Here is an 11,392-nt window from a genome sequence, read left to right as displayed (position 1 = left end):
AGACTTAGAGTAAGGGGATGGAGTACCATCTTCCACGCAAATGGACCTCAAAAGAAAGCTGGAGTAGCAATTCTCATATCAGATAGACTGGATTTTAAACTAGAGGCCATAGAGAGAGATACAGAAGGGCACTATATTATTCTTAAAGGAAGTATTCAACAAGTGGATATGACAATTATTAATATATATGCCCCCAACAGGGGAGCAGCAAGATACACAAGCCAACTCTTAACCAAAATAAAGAGACATATAGATAAGAACACAGTAATAGTAGGGGACCTCAACACCCCACTATCAGAAATAGACAGAACACCCTGGCAAAAACTAAGCAAAGAATCAAAGGCTTTGAATGCCATACTCGACGAGTTGGACCTCATAGATATATATAGAACACTACACCCCAGAACCAAAGAATACTCATTCTATTCAAATGCCCATGGAACATTCTCAAGAATAGATCATGCTCTGGGACACAAAACAGGTCTCAGCCAATACCAAAAGATTGAAATTATCCCCTGCATATTCTCAGACCACAACGCTCTGAAATTGGAACTCAACCACAAGGAAAAACCTGGAAGAAACTCAAACACTTGGAGGCTAAGAACCATCCTGCTCAAGAATGACTCGATAAACCAGGAAATCAAAAAACAAATTAAACAATTTATGGAGACCAACGAGAATGAATACACAACGGTCCAAAACCTATGGGATACTGCAAAGGCAGTCCTAAGGGGGAAATACATAGCCATCCAAGCCTCACTCAAAAGAATAGAAAAATCTAAAATGCAGTTTCTATATTCTCACCTCAAGAAACTGGAACAGCAACAGAGGGACAGGCCTAACCCACTGACAAGGAAGGAGTTGACCAAGATTAGAGCAGAAATCAATGAATTAGAAACCAGAAGCACAGTAGAGCAGATCAACAGGACTAGAAGCTGGTTCTTTGAGAGAATCCATAAAATTGATAGACCACTGGCAAAACTTGTCCAAAAACAAAGAGAAAGGACTGAGATTATTAAAATTATGACTGAAAAGGGAGAGGTCACGACCAGCACCATTGAAATTGCAAGGATTATTAGAAACTTTTATCAACAGCTATATGCCAAAAAACTAAACAATCTGGAAGAGATGGAGGCCTTCCTGGAAACCTATAAACTACCAAGACTGAAACAGGAAGAAATAGATTTCTTAAATAGGCCAATTAACTATGAAGAAATTGAGTCAGTGATAAACAACCTTCCAAATAATAAAACTCCAGGCCCAGACGGTTTTCCTGGGGAATTCTACCAAACATTCAAAGAAGAAATAATACCTATTCTCCTAAAGCTATTTCAAAAAATAGAAACAGAAGGAAAGCTACCAAACTCATTCTATGAGGCTAATATTACCTTGATCCCCAAACCAGGCAAAGACCCCCTCAAAAAGGAGAATTACAGACCGATTTCTCTAATGAATATGGATGCCAAAATCCTCAACAAGATCCTTGCTAATAGAATCCAACAGTACATTAAAAGGATTATCCATCATGACCAAGTGGGATTCATACCTGGGATGCAAGCATGGTTCAACACTCGCAAATCAATCAATGTGATACATCATATCAACAAGAAAAGACTCAAGAACCATATGATCCTCTCAATTGATGCAGAAAAAGCATTTGACAAAATACAGCATCCTTTCCTGATTAAAACCCTTCAGAGTGTAGGAATAGAGGGTACATTTCTCAATCTCATAAAAGCCATCTATGAAAAGCCTACTGCAAGCATTATTCTCAATGGGGAAAAGCTGGAAGCCTTTCCCTTAAGATCAGGAACACGACAAGGATGCCCACTCTCGCCACTATTATTCAACATAGTACTAGAAGTCCTTGCAACAGCAATCAGAAGACAAAAAGGGATCAAAGGTATCCAAATCGGCAAAGAAGAAGTCAAACTGTCTCTCTTTGCAGATGACATGATACTCTATATGGAAAACCCAAAGGAATCCACTCCCAAACTATTAGAAGTTATAGAACAATTCAGTAAGGTGGCAGGATACAAAATCAATGCCCAGAAATCAGTTGCATTTCTATACACGAATAACGAGACTGAAGAAAGAGAAATTAGGGAATCCATCCCATTTACAATAACACCAAAAACCATACGTTACCTTGGAATTAACTTAACCAGAGACGTAAAGGACCTATATCCTAGAAACTATAGATCACTTTTGAAAGATATTGAGGAAGACATAAAAAGATGGAAAAATATTCCATGCTCATGGATTGGAAGAATTAACATAGTTAAAATGTCCATACTACCCAGAGCAATCTACACTTTCAATGCTATCCCGATCAAAATACCGAGGACATTTTTCAAAGAACTGGAACAAATAGTCCTTAAATTTGTATGGAACCAGAAAAGGCCCCGAATCTCCAAGGAACTGTTGAAAAGGAAAAACAAAGCTGGGGGCATCACAATGCCGGATTTCGAGCTGTACTACAAAGCTGTGATCACAAAGACAGCATGGTACTGGCACAAAAACAGACACATCGACCAATGGAACAGAATAGAGAACCCAGAAATGGACCCTCGGCTCTTTGGGCAACTAATCTTTGATAAAGCAGGAAAAAACATCCGGTGGAAAAAAGACAGTCTCTTCAATAAATGGTGCTGGGAAAATTGGACAGCTACATGCAAAAGAATGAAACTTGACCACTCTCTCACACCATACACAAAAATAAACTCCAAATGGATGAAAGACCTCAATGTGAGACAGGAATCCATCAAAATTCTAGAGGAGAACATAGGCAACAACTTCTATGACATCGGCCAGAGCAACCTTTTTCACGACACATCGCCAAAGGCAAGAGAAATAAAAGATAAAATGAACTTATGGGACTTTATCAGGATAAAGAGCTTCTGCACAGCCAAGGAAACAGTCAAAAAAACTAAGAGACAGCCCACGGAATGGGAGAATATATTTGCAAAGGACACCACAGATAAAGGACTGGTATCCAAGATCTACAAAGAACTTCTCAAACTCAATACACGAGAAACAAATAAACAAATCATAAAATGGGCAGAAGATATGAACAGACACTTTTCCAATGAAGACATACAAATGGCTAACAGACACATGAAAAAATGTTCAAAATCATTAGCCATCAGGGAAATTCAAATCAAAACCACACTGAGATACCACCTTACGCCAGTTAGAATGGCAAAGATAGACAAGGCAAGAAACAACAATTGTTGGAGAGGATGTGGAGAAAGGGGATCCCTCCTACATTGTTGGTGGGAATGCAAGTTGGTACAGCCACTCTGGAAAACAGTGTGGAGGTCCCTTAAAAAGTTAAAAATTGAACTACCCTATGACCCAGCCATTGCACTACTGGGTGTTTACCCCAAAGATACAGACGTAGTAAAGAGAAGGGCCATATGCACCCCAATGTTCATAGCTGCATTGTCCACAATAGCCAAATCATGGAAGGAGCCGAGATGCCCTTCAACAGATGACTGGATTAAGAAGCTGTGGTCCATATATACAATGGAATATTACTCAGCTATCAGAAAGAACGAATTCTCAACATTTGCTGCAACATGGACGGCACTGGAGGAGATAATGCTAAGTGAAATAAGTCAAGCAGAGAAAGACAATTATCATATGATTTCTCTCATCTATGGAACATAAGAACTAGGATGATCGGTAGGGGAAGAAAGGGATAAAGAAAAGGGGGGTAATCAGAAGGGGGAATGAAACATGAGAGACTATGGACTATGAGAAACAAACTGAAGACTTCAGAGGGGAGGGGGTGGGGGAATGGGATAGACTGGTGATGGGTAGTAAGGAGGGCACGTATTGCATGGTGCACTGGGTGTTATACGCAACCTAATGAAGCATCAAACTTTACATCGGAATCTGGGGATGTACTGTATGGTGATTAACATAATATAATAAAATAAATTAAAAAAATAAAGTACAGTATTCAATAAAGTACATGAAATATTCAACACTTTATTATAAAATAGGCTTTATGTGACATGATTTTGCCCAACTATAGGCTAATGTAATTGTTCTGAGCATGTTTAAGGTAGGGTAGGCTAAGCTATGATATTGACTAGGTTGGGTGTATTAAATGCGTTTTTGGCTTAATGGTATTTTCAACTTACAATGGGTTTATTAGGATATAACCTCATCATAAGTGTAAGTCAAGGAAAATCTTTCCTTGCAAATCATATTTGAATTGCAGTAAGTTGCATAGGACTTGACAAATGAACTCTTTGACTTCCCATAGATGTATCATCCATAGCAAAAATTTTCTCTTAGACCTCCCTCCTATATATACTTCCTTATGCTTTCAGGTAGATTGCTCTATCTCTGTCCCCTCTTCATCAGCACTCTTAGTAGTTTTATGGTCAGAGCATATCAATCTATTTTAATATTACCATAAGTAAAATGTAATTAGAAAATAAATCTTTTGCAAATTGTATTATAATGCATTCTAAAGCCAAACAGAAATGATTGCTGAATTATTCACTCTTTTTTGGTTTTAGCACAGTTTACTCCTTGGATCCCTAGTAAAGTCACACAAAATATCTCTTTATCATGACCCAATTTCCAGAAAACACCCTCATCAAGGATAGTAGGGAACCACTCCTTGAGGACCCGTAGCCTAGGGATTACATGGCTAACACTTACCTGTGGCCTCTTAGATCGTAATAGGTGTCTATATTTAAGAACTTCTACTTTTGTGGGAGTGGAGAAGATACCAGTGAGGAGAAATTTAGGGCAAAGAGAAGTAAACCAAGCTAAGCTCAGAATTAAGTAAGTAAGCTAAGAACTTCATTGTGGGTTTTGGTTAGTGGAACAAGCAAAACAAAAAGAAAATAAAACCCTGGCTCTTCTTATCTTTTAGCATGTCAATATCTGGCTGCCAGGAGTTAAAGGCCTTGCCACTCAGTAACCGATCCAGAGACCAGTAATACAAGACATTCCTTGGGAGCTGAGGTTAGATGTTCTCAGTCCTCACTCCAGAACTTCTGAGTCAGAATCTGCATTTTATCAAGATCCCCGGCTGATTACATGCATGTTAAAGAGTGAGAAGCACTTTTTTTAAGGTGGAAAGGAAAGGAAAGGAAGCGGTATCAGAATTTTTAAGAGAATCCATTCCAGAAGACAAGTATAAGAGTAATGATGATTACTTGGTTTTCTGCACATATATTTCCTATTTTAAATGTAATATGGTGATTTTGCTCTTGTTTAATTGCCTTTCAGTATAGGTTGTTTTCTTCACCAACTGTGTAAATTATCTTTATAATTCCCATGCATCAACTGGGTATTTTTTTATGTAGCTTGAGAGGCACTTAGATGCTCTATAGAGTTTTGTTTTAATTAACATAATAAAAGCCGATAATTCAAAAGAGCGATATTTGTCTTGCTTATTTTCACATTTCAATTCGGAAACCTTTCCCTAAACTAACATATGCCTTAAAATTTCATACATACTTCAGCAAAACAGATGAAAAAAAACCCAAACCCCGTAGTATTCTGAAAAATTTAGAAAAATGTGCATAAACCTGCACTCACATACATTGTAATTATACATTTTTTTTATCAAAAAAGGAATGAAAATTCAGCCGACATTAGCATTTTGCCCATTGAAGCACATCCTTATGACAGTAGTTAACTTCAATCCTTTAGAAAGTACACACGATAAAGTCATCATTTTGGGTTTTGTTTGTTTCTATATTGATTAGTTTGCAAATGTAAGCCTTTTACCATTTAGAACTTAAAATTTTTTAATCTAAACAAATTTGACTACAATATTTTTTCATTTCAAGTTTATTAAAACTTTAGCAGTACAAATTTTTCAAGTTGCAAGTTATCAAAAGATCAACTAAGTGAAGTTCACATTAAAAAAAAAAAGGACAAACATAAAACAACCCAAAAAAAATGAAAAGAGGAAAGCAACATAAAGGAGATTCATCAGTAAGTCTGTACAACTTAAAATTTGAAAGAAAATGGAAATGAACTTTCCACAACTCATTCATCCACCTTTGTCTTCATTTTTTCTAGGGCTGGATTCATAATCAAAAAATTTTTTATGACCAAACTTTTAAATTTTTATCATGTACATGGTCATTTTCTTGACCCTTTGATTTTTGGTTTTCCTTTCCCACCGAGAATGTGGACTTCTCATGCTCCTTATGTGGAGAACTTTAATTCATTGTCCTACTTTGTTTTCATTTTGAGAATGGACTTTGATCTCTGTCAGCCTTTCCCCCTGTTATTATTTGAACTCTTTTTTTTTAAAGATTTTATTTATTTATTTGACAGAGATAGACACAGCCAGCAAGAGAGGGAACACAAGCAGGGGGAGTAGGAGAGGAAGAAGCAGGCTCATAGCGGAGGAGCCTGATGTGGGGCTCGATCCCATAACGCCGGGATCACGCCCTGAGCCAAAGGCAGACGCTTAACCGCTGTGCCACCCAGGCGCCCCTATTATTTGAACTCTTAAGAGCATATTCTTTTCTGACTTTGAGCATTTTCTTTCCAGGGTGAACTTTCTTGGTTTCTCTATTTTTCATTATTTCTACTTTGACTTTCTTCTCTCTCTGAGCTCTGGGAATCTCCCCTTCTTCCCCTCCTAACTTTGTTTCTTGATGTTGCTTTTCTCTATCCGCTTTCTGGCCTTTCCCTCTTGTACTCCTGTTCTCTGTATCTGTGGTACTCATTTCTTCTGCTGTTAGTTCTGTCATGGCTTCTAGATCATATCCTTCTGCTCCTGCCCCTAAGTCTGCTTCTTTCTCTTGTTCTACCATTGTAAATGCCTTTTTTTTTTCATTTTTGGATGCTTTATTTTATAGTCTCACCGCATATACCAGTTTCCCCCCTGAGAATCACAAGCACTTTAAAAATATCGTATAAATATTTCTTATAGTATCCCTTTGATGTTGGGGTCAGATAAAAGAACCTCACTTTATGGGTGACAAAACTGAGGTGATTCTCTGGGTCACATGTTTCTTAAATTATTGAGAAGTGGCATCCGGTTTACAAGTCTTCCTGTAGCTGGCAAAATTAAATTTTTGTTGAAAAAATGGGACCATTTTATTATATTTCAACCTCCCGTCAACTATGGAAAAAGAGAGAAGAAAAGCTCTTTTTTTTTTTCTTTTTCAGAATCCTGCTGGGCACCTTATCTCCTCTGTATTTTTCTGTGAGTTCAATTCCTTCTAGATGAGAGTGAGGTACTGGGATGGGGACTGAGGCTGCAGGATGAGTGAGAACAGAGGAGCAACTGTGATGAATGAGGACCATTGTAACTGCCTTGGGTTGTACCCCATTCCCTTCTACACTGTGTATTCTTTTCCTTACTTTTATTATGATCATGCACATTGCTCTTTGATTCTATTTAAATTTCTCTTTAATTTTACCCCTTTCCTGATCCTTTCCTTGAGACTCAGACTTTTTTTTAACATTCTTATGATCCCTNTTATTATGATCATGCACATTGCTCTTTGATTCTATTTAAATTTCTCTTTAATTTTACCCCTTTCCTGATCCTTTCCTTGAGACTCAGACTTTTTTTTTAACANTTATGATCCCTTTCTTTACTCCTTGACCCCCATCTTCTTTTCTTAATTCCATTATGCTTTGTATTGTATTTATTTTTGTATTATGCTTTTCTTAACTCTTCGACTTCTTTTTGCTCTTACTCCCACTTTTAGATTTGGCCCCTTTCTTCACCTTGTTTTTATTATATTTATCATCTTTTATTCGGAATTTCTTCTACTGTCTCTCTCTTTACTGTTAGATTAATGGTCTTTAGCTTTCTTTTCCTCTTCACTTTTTCTGTTTGGACTCTTGGACACATACCTATGATCAGTTATATTTTTCTCTTTTACCCTAGCTGGACTTCTTTGATTTTGTTTCAGTTTCTTTTGTTTAACTTACTCTTAAGCTCCTTTGATTCACCTTTCACCACTGGATACCCTCATTCTTTGGGCTTTCTGAATCTCTTGCCTCCAATGTGAAGCAGCCTTACTATGTCTGAAATGATCCTTTGATCTGAATCTAGAGGGAGTTCAATAATCCTTGGTCCTATTCCTTTAATTTCTTTGCTAGACCCAATAACTGAAAGTCTCCTGTAGTATGAAGCAGTGTGGAAGTTAGGTAGATCTCTCTCTCTCTCTCTCTCTCCCTCTCTCTCTCTCTGTTTTCTCTTTCTTTGTCATCAGCTTTAGGAACACTTTTTCTAACTAGGAATCTGTTTTCAGGTATAGGAGGGAACTCTTCTGGATGGACATTACACTTTTGTTATGCTTTAAGATTTTCAGCCTCACGTTCACTAAATGTGCTTTTCTTTCGTGTGTGTGTATGTGTTTGGGAATTTTTTCTTAGGTTTCTTTTTCCTTTTTAAAATTTCTCTTCAGGGGCACCTGGATGGCTTAGCCAGTTAAGCATCAGACTTGGCTTCGTCTCAGGTCATGATCTTGGGATTGTGGGTTTGAGCCCCATATAGGGCTCTACACTCAGTGCAGAGTCAGCTTCAGACTCTCTCTATCCCTCTCCCTCTGCCCCTCCCCCCACCTGCTCTTGCTCATGCTGTCTCTCTCTCCCATTAAAATAAATAAAATCTTTTAAAAAATCTAAAAATAAAACGAAATAAAATTTCTCTTCAGAAGTACTTTCAGAATTAGAATAGGACAGAGAATCTCTTGAGCTGTATGAGTCACTGGATGAGGAGGGGGAGGATTTATGCTTTTTATTCTTAGCTCTAGTTTGGGAATTAGCTCTCCACAACTGAGTATCTATCTCAGCAAGTGGTTTGCTCACCGCATCTGTTTTCTGGTTTTTCTCTCTCCCACAACTTCCTGAACAGAATTCACTTGCCCAAAAACAACATGATACCCATCTAAATGAGGAGCTGGGTTTGTGGTTATGAAGAACTATAAACCTTTTGTATTCTTCCCCTTGTCGCTGATAAGAGAGATTCTCTGTTGTGTTTAACAGAGAAACTCTCATCTTCAAAATATCCTCCATTAACAGATTCCCCTTCTCCTTCATTTTCTTCATTGAAGTCACCATCCAAACCATAAAATCTTTGACAATGCTGCAAAACTGAAAACTCTTATAATATAATGGCTTCTGAGTTAATTTTGATTAAAATTTTGTAAACTTTTGTAAACTTTCTTTCGTCATAAATGTAAAATGTACTTCNTGAAAACTCTTATAATATAATGGCTTCTGAGTTAATTTTGATTAAAATTTTGTAAACTTTTGTAAACTTTCTATCTTTCGTAAACTTTCTTTCGTCATAAATGTAAAATGTACTTTGCTCTCTTCTTCCTTAAATGTATTAAGGAATTCTTTTCTAGCTATAAACCAAAATAGTTCAATTCTAAACACAATTTTACCCATAGCTGTTGCTATACTTGTAGTTTTGAAATATTGGACACTAAGTATTGTAGTGTATGGTGTATGTAGATTAGAATGGCTTGCTATGCATTAGTGTGTGAAAATGACCAAATATCTTACTGTTTTTCATTGAATATAGTGATTGAACAGCTGTTTTTTATTACCTCTTGTGTCATAAACTAGTCTTAGATGAATATGAGCAGGTCGTGTTTCAAGGGACCCATAAATGATCCAGGTAACAATGATCAAAATGCAACAAAAATATAGGACTTTTTGGGGCACCTGGGTGGCACAGCAGTTAAGCGTCTGCCTTCGGCTCAGGGCGTGATCCCGGCGTTATGGGATCGAGCCCCACATCAGGCTCTTCCGCTACAAGCCTGCTTCTTCCTCTCCCATTCCCCCTGCTTGTGTTCCCTCTCTCGCTGGCTGTCTCTATCTCTGTCAAATAAATAAAATCTTTAAAAATATATATATAGGACTTTTCAAGTTATCAAGGTTTTTTTGTTTGTTTGTTTTAAAGAATTTATTTATTTATTTATTTGACAGAGAGAGAGAGAAAGCGCACACAAGCAGGCAGAGTGGCAGGCAGGGGGAGAGGGAAAAGGAGAAGCAGGCTCCCAGCTGAGCAGAGAGCCCAACATGGGGCTCAATCCCAGGACCCTGGGATCATCACCTAAGCCGAATGCAGACGCTTAACTGACTGAGCCACCAAGACACCTCTGTTTTTTGTTTTTAAGTAGGCTCCATGCCCAGTGTGGAGAACAATGCAAGGCTTGAACTCATGGCCCTGAAATCAAGACCTGAGCCAAGATGAACAGTTGGATACTTAACTGACTGAGCCACACCAGCACCCCAAGGTTTTTAAAAAGTTAAAATCATCACCATCAAATTATATTATCAGCAAGTATTTCTAGACTCCACGTAAGATTTATAATGTTTGGACTTCTTAAGGAGGTAACATGCAGACATAGTCAAATTTATGAAAAGGAAAGCTACACATTCTTTTGGATAGTGGATTATTGAAAGAGTGAAGTTAGAGGATGGAGTAAATTTGGAGAGGAGCAAAAGATCATGGAGGGGACAGACTGACAGATTCTAGAAGGAGAAAACAAGGGGATAAAGGGACTAGCAAACTGAATCATCCGCATCTAGCCGACTGGAATTAGGATCGTTTACATGCATATAAGGTATGTCATTAATGTTACAATTTGGGCTGAAAGGAATTACAAAATCAAGCACTTAGCAGCAGCGTATAAAGTAACCCATGTTTGTAACCAAAGAAAAATATTTAGGTGGAAGACTTTTTTATTCATTATGGAAAGTTAAAATATTTAAAATGTCGTTTTAGATGGAAATGATAAAACATACATCCCTCCCTACTTTGGTGTATTTTGAGGTATTAACGGATGTTGTTGGTTGTTTTTATTTTGTTGTTTTTCTTTTTTTTCCTGTTGCCTCCTTCATTGAGACAGCTAGACTATAAAGTAAATGTTCCTCAAGGAGGTGTTATCAAAACCTCGATTTTTAACATCTCAAATCTAAGATCCAGACTTGAGACAAAAGAATTGGGAAAATACCTGATTTTTCCTGTCCTCAAGGCAAGATTCTCTAGACTTAGGGAAAAGGAGAGAAGTCAGAGGAAAAGAAGAGAACTCAGATGCTGGGTACCTGAGAAAAAACCTGGGCTCAGCTCTCTCTTGGATTTATTCTTAAGTCAGGTGTTGTAAGGTTTAGGGGAAAAGAAAACACTCCTCTCTGCATAATTTAAGAAATTCAAGAGCAGAAGGAATGTCACTTTTCCATTATACTTTGAGAAGGTGGCAATATTCCAGAATTCTTCCTCACTCCCCCATGCCAATGACACAGGAGCAATAGGGTCAAGAGGGTGGTGTGGTAAGTTAGAGCTAAAAAGGAAGACTGAGGTAGCCTCTGTGCCCCAAGAGAGCATGCAGAGCACAGGAGCATTTCCCAAGCATCAGAGGCTACTACAGTC

The 11,392-nt window shown here is 37.7% G+C and overlaps 1 pseudogene; it reads right to left on the bottom strand.

Annotated features, from left to right (window-relative positions):
• Nucleotides 1-6,495: 6,495 nt before the first annotated feature.
• LOC100477505 overlaps nucleotides 6,496-11,392 on the bottom strand; it is a 41,601-nt pseudogene continuing 36,704 nt past the window's right edge.

This window comes from Ailuropoda melanoleuca, chromosome 2 (assembly GCF_002007445.2).
Source record: "Ailuropoda melanoleuca isolate Jingjing chromosome 2, ASM200744v2, whole genome shotgun sequence".
NCBI classification, from domain to species: domain Eukaryota; kingdom Metazoa; phylum Chordata; class Mammalia; order Carnivora; family Ursidae; genus Ailuropoda; species Ailuropoda melanoleuca.
Note: the sequence above shows the minus strand (reverse complement) of the source record. Positions and strands in the feature narration are given on the sequence as shown.